Here is an 8279-nt window from a genome sequence, read left to right as displayed (position 1 = left end):
TCAAAACTATATTTTATATTGTGGCTACACAGAGTACATGGAGTCGAAACTATTACATGTTATTGATAAAATTTCAGCTTAACTTCATTCGATGAAAATAATTGGTGTGAAAAACTGAAAATCAAAACTATATTTTATATTATGGCTACACAGAGTAGGTATTGATTTATTAGTTTAATATCATAGCATCGCTAAATTATAAAATATTTTGCAATACGGTAAATGGCAATTTTTGGTTATTTTATATAATTAATTAATAAAAAATTATATTAGAAGTAAAGACATCTTTTTCTTTTCAACTAAATGTTATAGTACTAGACATGTTAAAAAAATTCATTGTATATAGAAAGTGCAAGATAAAATTAATCATTGTATTTATTTTAATCTAAATAAAACTTGTACTTTAATATTATATAAATAACAAAATTAAACATATATAACGAATGAGTATATAATGAGTAAAATTAACGTAGTGTCATAAAAGAACTAGTACATATAAATTCCTTTGAAATGGATATTGCTTTGAATCTTTAGAACTTTTAAGATAGCTAACGAGATGTGTATGCATCTGCATAAGGTGTATTCTCAAAAAAATGAAGCTAGACAATATGAGATAGAATATTGAAATAGAAAAAATCAATCAAGAGGAAACAGATATCGAATCTTTTTATGGAAAATTATTAAAATTATGGGCAGAGCAAGATCTTATGTCAGTTAACTTTGTGAATAAAGAGACTTATGTTGAACTAAAGAAAGAGAGAGATAGAGGCAAAATCATGCAATTTCTTATGAAACTCAGACCTGAATTCGAAAATGCTAAAGCCAATATAATTAATAGAGGTATTAAGGACCTTGATACAGTCTTGGTTGAATTTATTCGTGAAAAAACCAGATTGGATACTTTGACTTTATTAGATGTTAAAACTCACTCATTAGATGTTGCATTTCTTGCATCTCATGGCATGTATCAATCCAAATAAGAATCCGGTGAATGTTGCATCATTCAATGTAGACATTGTAATGAAGTTGGACATATACAAGCTCATTGTAAGAAATGAAAATTTTGTAATTACTGCAAGAAATCAGGTCATTTAATTTTAGGGTACAAAAGAATAAGCAAAATCAGTTTGGTAATAAATAGAATCAGCCCGCATTCTTTACTGGAAGTGAAATTTCTCAAACTCTGAAACCTACTGAAAATTCTATTTCACAAGAAGATATTCAAAAATCGATCCACACCTCATTACAATCAACTCTACCATGTGCAATATCCTTTGCTTTCTCTAATATTGGCTTATCTGGTAAAGGAATTAAAACCTCAACTTGGTTCATTGATTCGGCAACCTTTAATCATATGGCTGGTAAAAAATTATTGTTCCCTCATGTTAAATATCCTTCAAACCATTCTATTGTCACAGCTAATGGAAACCGATTACCTAATAAAGGAGTTGGTACTGTCAAATTAAAAGACCAAAATGCCCAATCTTTATCACTTCCAAATACACTTTATGTTCCAAACTTAGTTGCAAACTTAGTTTCTATGATTCAGTTGGTTGATCAAAATTGTTCACTTTTTTTCTCTCCAAATGTTTGTGATGTGCAGGAACTTCAAATAGGGAAGATGATCGGGAAAGCTCATAAGCAAGGTTGTTTGTTCCAGCTAAATGTTGATTCAACAACATTGCCTTCATTATGTTTTTCAGTCCCCTCATCAAAAAAAGATTCTTCTTCATATAAACTTCGGTGGCTTTGGCATCATCGTCTAGGACACCCCCATTCTAAAACCCTTAAAACACACGTTTAAATTTCATCTTCTTCCAAATAAAGTGTCTTTAAATTCCTTGAATTTGGAAAAAAATTGTGAGAGTTGTGTTTGCAATAAAGCATCCAAATTGCCATTCTCTTTTAGCAATTCTAGTGTTAAATGTCCTTCTGATTTGGTTCATGGTGACTTATGGGGCCCATCACCTGTGAATTCAAGATTAGGTTATAAATATTTTGTTTTGTTTGTTTTATTTTTTGCATGCAAAATTTGAATGGACTAATATTGCCAAAATGTTTATCGCTATGGTCGAAATACAATTTGGTAAAATTATAAAGAAATTTCAATCTGACTCTGGGAGAGAATATTATTCCTCTACTCTTACCTCTTTTTTTCAAGAAAAATGTTTTTTGACAAAACAATCATGTCCACAAACATCAGAACAAAATGGAATTGTTGAGCAAAAATACTGACATATTGTAGAAATTGTTAGAACTCTTTTATATGATTCACATATACCATCTCATTTTTGGGTAGAGGCTATTCACACAGTTGTATATTTGATTAACTAATAATCGACAACACTTCTCAGAAATCATTTTCCTTGGTTTACCCTTTATGATAAATCACCAAATTATTCTAGGTTAAAAAAATTTTTATTTGCACTTGTTTTGTGCTTCTTCCCCCCACATGAACAAAATAAGTTATTATCAAAAGTCGCCAAATTTGTTTTTCTTGGCTATTATGGTGATAAACAAAAAGGCTACATTTGTTTTGATCCTCAACAAAAAAGTGTGCGTATTTCTCGTCATGCTAGTTTCTTTGAAAATCGTCCTTTTTATTCAGCATCTCAATCACATAAGTTGAGTCCATCTATATCATTCTTGCCAATTTTTTTTTTGATATTAACGATAATGTCAATGATGTTGATTCAACCTCAACTACGGAACATGCTATGATGCTTGCTATCGATCAACTTCATGAGTGTCCAGACCATCGAGATATAAGTCCACCACCAGTTCAACGCTCCACCCGATTTGGTCATCCACATGCACATCTTGGTTACACACTTGAGCAGTATGATAATTTTCCTTATTTGTCTACTATATGTAATTCAACTTATAAGCAAGCAACAGAGCAAGTATGTTGGAGAAAAGCCACGGAATTGGAACTTCAAGCATTGATAGCAAATCAAACTTAAGAATTGGTACCTCGTTCGCATGATACCACAATCATTGGTAGTAAATGGGTCCATACTATTAAAGTGAAATCTAATGGTTCTTTTGACAAGTATAAAGCCCATCTTGTTTCTCAAGGGTATAAGTAAGAATACAGGGTAGATTATGAAGAGGCCTTCTCTCGTGTGGCTAAAATGACTATTTTTCGCACTCTCCTTGTAGTTGCTTCCATTCAAAAGTGGTCTTCGCATAAGCTAGACGTAAAGAACGCGTTTCTTCATGGAGATTTAAAGAAAACAGTATATATGAAACCCCCTCATGGATTTTCTCTCTCCAATCCAAACTTGATTTGTAAACTTCACAAATCACTTTATAAGCTCAAGCAAGTTCCACGTGGATTGTTTTATAAGTTTTGATCTACCCTTTGCTCCTTCGGATTCAAAAAGGCTCAAATGATTATTATTTGTTCACTCATCATATGGCATCATAATTTTATTATTATATGTCGATGATATGGTGATCACATGTAGCGATGTGAGGCATTGTCAAGTTAAAAGAATTTCTACACATCTTTTCATATGAAGGATCTTGGCTTTCTCACTTATTTTTTTGGGTTAAAGATATCCTATTCTAATTGTGGTATATTTCTAAGTCAAAGAAAATATGTTAATGACTTGATCCAACTATAATAAGGTTTGTGGTACTCCCACGGAGCAAAGTCTGTAATTGAAGAAAGATAGCAGTCAACCTATCGCAGATTCTACTACATATAGACGTCTTGTAGGAAATCTCATGACCATCACTCACCCAGATATATCCTTTATTATCCAAGTTGTTGGTCAATTTGTCTCTAATCCTCGACGTTTTCATCTTGCCGCTCTTCACTGTATAATCCACTATTTAAAAGAAACACTTTCTCAAGGATTATGTTTTCCTTCTACATCTTCTCTTACAATCACAACATATTCAGATGCAGATTATGTCAGATGTCAGGATACTAGATGCTCTACTTATGGTTGGTGTGTCTTCTTGGGTTCATCTCCCATTTCATGGAAGTGTAAGAAGCAAAATCGAGTAGTTAAATCCTCAATTGAAGCAAAATACCGTTCTATGTCATCAGTCAGTTCATAAATTGTTTGGCTTCATCACAAATTGTTTTGGCATTTCTATCATATCACCAACAACGTTATATGTGGACGACACAAGTGCTCTTTGCATTGCGACAACCCAATGCACCACGCAAGGACCAATACATCAAAGTTGATTGCTACTACATCCGTGAGCTAGTACAAGATAAAATTCTCACTCTTTTTCATGTTTCATCAAAAGATCAGATTGCAGATGTGTCACGACCCGAATCCATGGGCCGGACCGGCACTAGGGCCCAGGTAAGCTTAAGGCCCCCGAGGCCCGTAGTAAGCCTGAAACACTAAAAATTTACTATCTCAATATAATTTTTTTTAACATTCAGCCCATACTGATTGGAAAATAAACCGCAAGATTCTATTAAACCTCGGGCCAAATTTAAAACATCTTAAACATTTACAAATTACCCTGCTTACAATACAATATTTATAATATATGCTCACAGAATGATTTCATCTATAATAATATACGACTAAAAATATACAAATCCTATAACTGCGGAGTTCACTAACAAATGAATACAGATAAGTCTTCGGACATTTATCTATTTAATAGATCGATACTAAAATTAGAGAACTCTTTTCTAACAGTGAAAGAGTAGAGTTATAGCTGGGACTTAGAAAGAGCTACTTCCTGAAAGATTTAAACAAAAGAGATGTGAGTTTGTTAAAGAATAATAATTATTGCACAACACACGCATTCACACAAATGTATAAATATATCAATCTAGTCATCCGACTAGTTATATGTTCACACAGCCAGTCACACAATTGGCATATCACCAGCACTCACAATTATTAACATCTTCATATAATCACATCACGTGGAAATTGGTCAGTGGAGTCACCGAAACCCCCGATGAGCCGTCCTCCCACATGGCTCATCCTCTCACGTGTGCACCAGGGAGCCAATCCCCCATACTGGCCGACCGGTCTAATCCTCACTTGACCAGCCCTCTCATTGTTTTTCTATCCTCTCTTTTCTTTTTCATACCAACAGGAGGCAACCCGGTGGTCTCCATCCAATCTAGATCATCAAGCGCTCACAACAGGAGGCCACCCTGCGGGCAGCGATCAAATCTAGACTGTCCGGTGCGCAACGACGAGAAGCCAACCTGTGGTTAACGGTAACGGTAACGGTAGGTGCACACGGGGGCGCCGATCTCCCATTTACCCGGCTAACTGTAATGGATCCATATAACGGTAACGGTATATATAACGATAACGATAATCAGGATCCACATAACGGTAACAGTCTCACAAACCCATGGTGACCCACTTCATCCCAATTCCACACAAACAAAGCATAGCATTATCACAACACAATTAATCAAACATCCAAAATCAATGCAAATAAATAAATAAATAAATAGTATTAACAATAAACAACAATAATAAAATAAATAGCAATATTAACAATAATAATGAAAATAAATAAATAAATATGTAAATAATTAAATGAATAATAAAGATAATAAATAATCAAAGCATTATATTTATTATGTACCAATTTATAGAACTGATCTAAATAAACTTATTAATTATGTTAATTAAAATTTAGTCTAATTTCTATCAAAATTTCGGCAGCACCTCCCCTAAAAATTGGACTATCTACCTGCTCAAATATCACAATATTATTATCTCTTTCTCAATCAATGCACACAGCCCATCCGTCGGGCAATCAATCAATTTAAAATCCCATCCTCCTTCCATAACAACAATATCAACACTCAACTAACAATTTACAAACTAATTCTAATAATATCCATATAAGATCATTTATTAATTAAATTATTAGCTTTACGGTAACTAATTTGTTAAACAGCTAAAACATATTTTAGCCATAACTAATTATAACTACTACCTATTAAAATTTGATTTTTATATCGATATCGAAAATGACTAGGCCTCCTAAGTCTTAATTTATCAAATTTTGATTCTAGTCGTTAACCAACTAAAATTCGCCTTACTTCTCTTATGCACAATCGGCTAGTTTTGATCTAATGGTGATCTAATTAACTAATTAACTAATTCTAATTTATTCTTTCTCCTCAAATCACCTAGTCATAATAATAATCATGTAATTTATTTGACAATGTTCTAAACTAATTTACAATTAGTTTATTCTAAAGTCCTAAACCAGTTAACAAATCATGTTCGCTATCCAAATACGCACACTAATCAATCTAATTTATTTACAAAAGACTATAAATGTTCATATATATATATATATATATATATATTTTTTTATTTTTATTTTTATTTTTATTTAGTTAATTCAATAAGTTAATTTCTTGTTATTCAATTTAGTCTATATAGTAACTCGATTAAATTCATTAGTCAATTAATTCTTTTTATATATATAAAAATTAAGAATTGAGTCTTAGAACATACCCATTGGGAATCGGGCGACGATTCCATGATCAGCGCGAAGAGAAGAGGATTCTGTCTCTCGGGGCCTCGCCGGAGTGCCGCCGGCCGGTCACCGGACCGCCGCCGCCGACTGCCGTGCACGGTGGCCGAAAATTCAAATCATCACCAAATTTAACAAACAATATATCATTTTATTCGTTTCGATGAGAAGATTATTAATATGTATTCAAATCAAGGTGGGTACGAACTATTTGGCCGGAAATTGATCGGAAAGGTTCGGTGATACCCATTTTGGGTTTTCCGATTCCGGCCATTACAGTCGACGAGGAGGCCATCAAATGAAAGAGGAAGAAGAGAGGAGTCATTTGGTACTCACCTTGAGCCCTAGGCTTGCCTGAAACGGCGTGAATCGCCGGAAAAAGGGTGTCCAAAACTTCAAGTTCTTCCCCTTCAAAATAGACACAATTTCAATTCAAATCTACGCTATAATCTTCTTCCTCGCGTTGAGTAGATGTTTTTAGAGTATTCATTTGCCGAATTTGGTGGCCGGAGGAAGGAGATCGAAGAAGAGGGAGGAGGAGGAGGAGGAGGTGGTCACGCTACTGAAGAAGGAGAAGGAAGAAAAGAAAAGAAAAAGAAAAGAAAGGAAATGGGCCGGTCCGGTTCGATTCAAACCGGTTCGGTCCGATTCAGTGATTTGGTCTCATTTCGTTTGGTTTTTGAGTTTTTCGCTCGATTTTTCGATTATTCGTGTGGTTTCGACATAGTTAATGGATTTTTAGGTCCGGTTTAATTTATCTAATTATTTAGTTGGATCATAAAACATCGCTTCAATTTACTTTCTAATAGTACAACAAATAATGATAATAATAAATTAATTTAGGATAATTAGTTTATATCGTAGAGTTCCATTTTATTTCATCAAAATTTCCGGACAGTCTGTTATTGGGCTTGGGCCCAATTCAAATTCAGGCTCAAGTTAAACTTGCTCGGTCTTAACAACCCATACTATCCAAAAATTCGGGTTTTTAATTTAATAAAAATTCCAAAGTTTTGAAAATAAAAATTCAGGGTGTTTCAAGATGTGCTCACCAAACCAATGACTTATTTTTGGCATAATTACTTCTTTAACAAATTGATACTTGTTCAGGTACCGCATCAATTTGAGAGCGGATGTGAATAACGAATATGGTCATTCTCTGCATTGCTAAAGGCTAAAATAATAGGATTCTATGGTCCCAATAAATGGCACAATCATATGTTGACCAATACTAAGATTAAGAAAATAATCAATGTAATTATGTAAATATTCCATAGTTGTATTCTTTTCTGTTGTATATATAGTTGTATCTATGAAGAGGAAATACACATCAAATTTAGAATTTCTCTTATTTGTATTATCAAATTTCTTTTCTTTAACAATATTATGATACATGTTTTAATATTAGTAATGGGTGGATATATAATCTCTAATATGGTTTATAATTATAAAAAGATTTAATCAAATTGAATTTATAGGTCACACACCACAAACATGTTAATTTGTTTTTTTTTTAAATTTTTGAATATATTGAATTAGAAAAAGTTAATTCTCTATTTAAAATTTCTAATATAAATGGCACATCTTAGGAAAAAAAAATATTACCTATTTAATTAGTAGTCTATTAATTTTAATTTTTAATCTATAATTTATCTTTAATTCTATAATATATTTATAATCTATAATATCTATACTACATATGAACATGGAAATAAGGGAGAATAATGAGATTTTCAATAGTGCCCTTAATAAAATTTAGAATGTGCTAAAATAACTTTAGT

At 32.7% G+C, this 8279-nt stretch overlaps 1 long non-coding RNA gene across 1 annotated transcript; it reads right to left on the bottom strand.

Moving 5' to 3' along the window:
- Positions 1-4463: 4463 nt before the first annotated feature.
- On the bottom strand, positions 4464-7055 carry LOC149495677 (uncharacterized). The gene is made up of 3 exons (XR_016321164.1): positions 6835-7055; positions 6480-6588; positions 4464-4719 (listed from the first exon to the last, which is right to left on the bottom strand). It is a non-coding gene; the product is annotated as an uncharacterized LOC149495677 (long non-coding RNA).
- Positions 7056-8279: the final 1224 nt, after the last annotated feature.

The sequence above is a fragment of the Jatropha curcas genome, chromosome 6 (assembly GCF_041381405.1).
Source record: "Jatropha curcas cultivar XTBG-Jc1 chromosome 6, XTBG_Jcur_1.0, whole genome shotgun sequence".
Taxonomy (NCBI): Eukaryota; Viridiplantae; Streptophyta; class Magnoliopsida; order Malpighiales; family Euphorbiaceae; genus Jatropha; species Jatropha curcas.
Note: the sequence above shows the minus strand (reverse complement) of the source record. Positions and strands in the feature narration are given on the sequence as shown.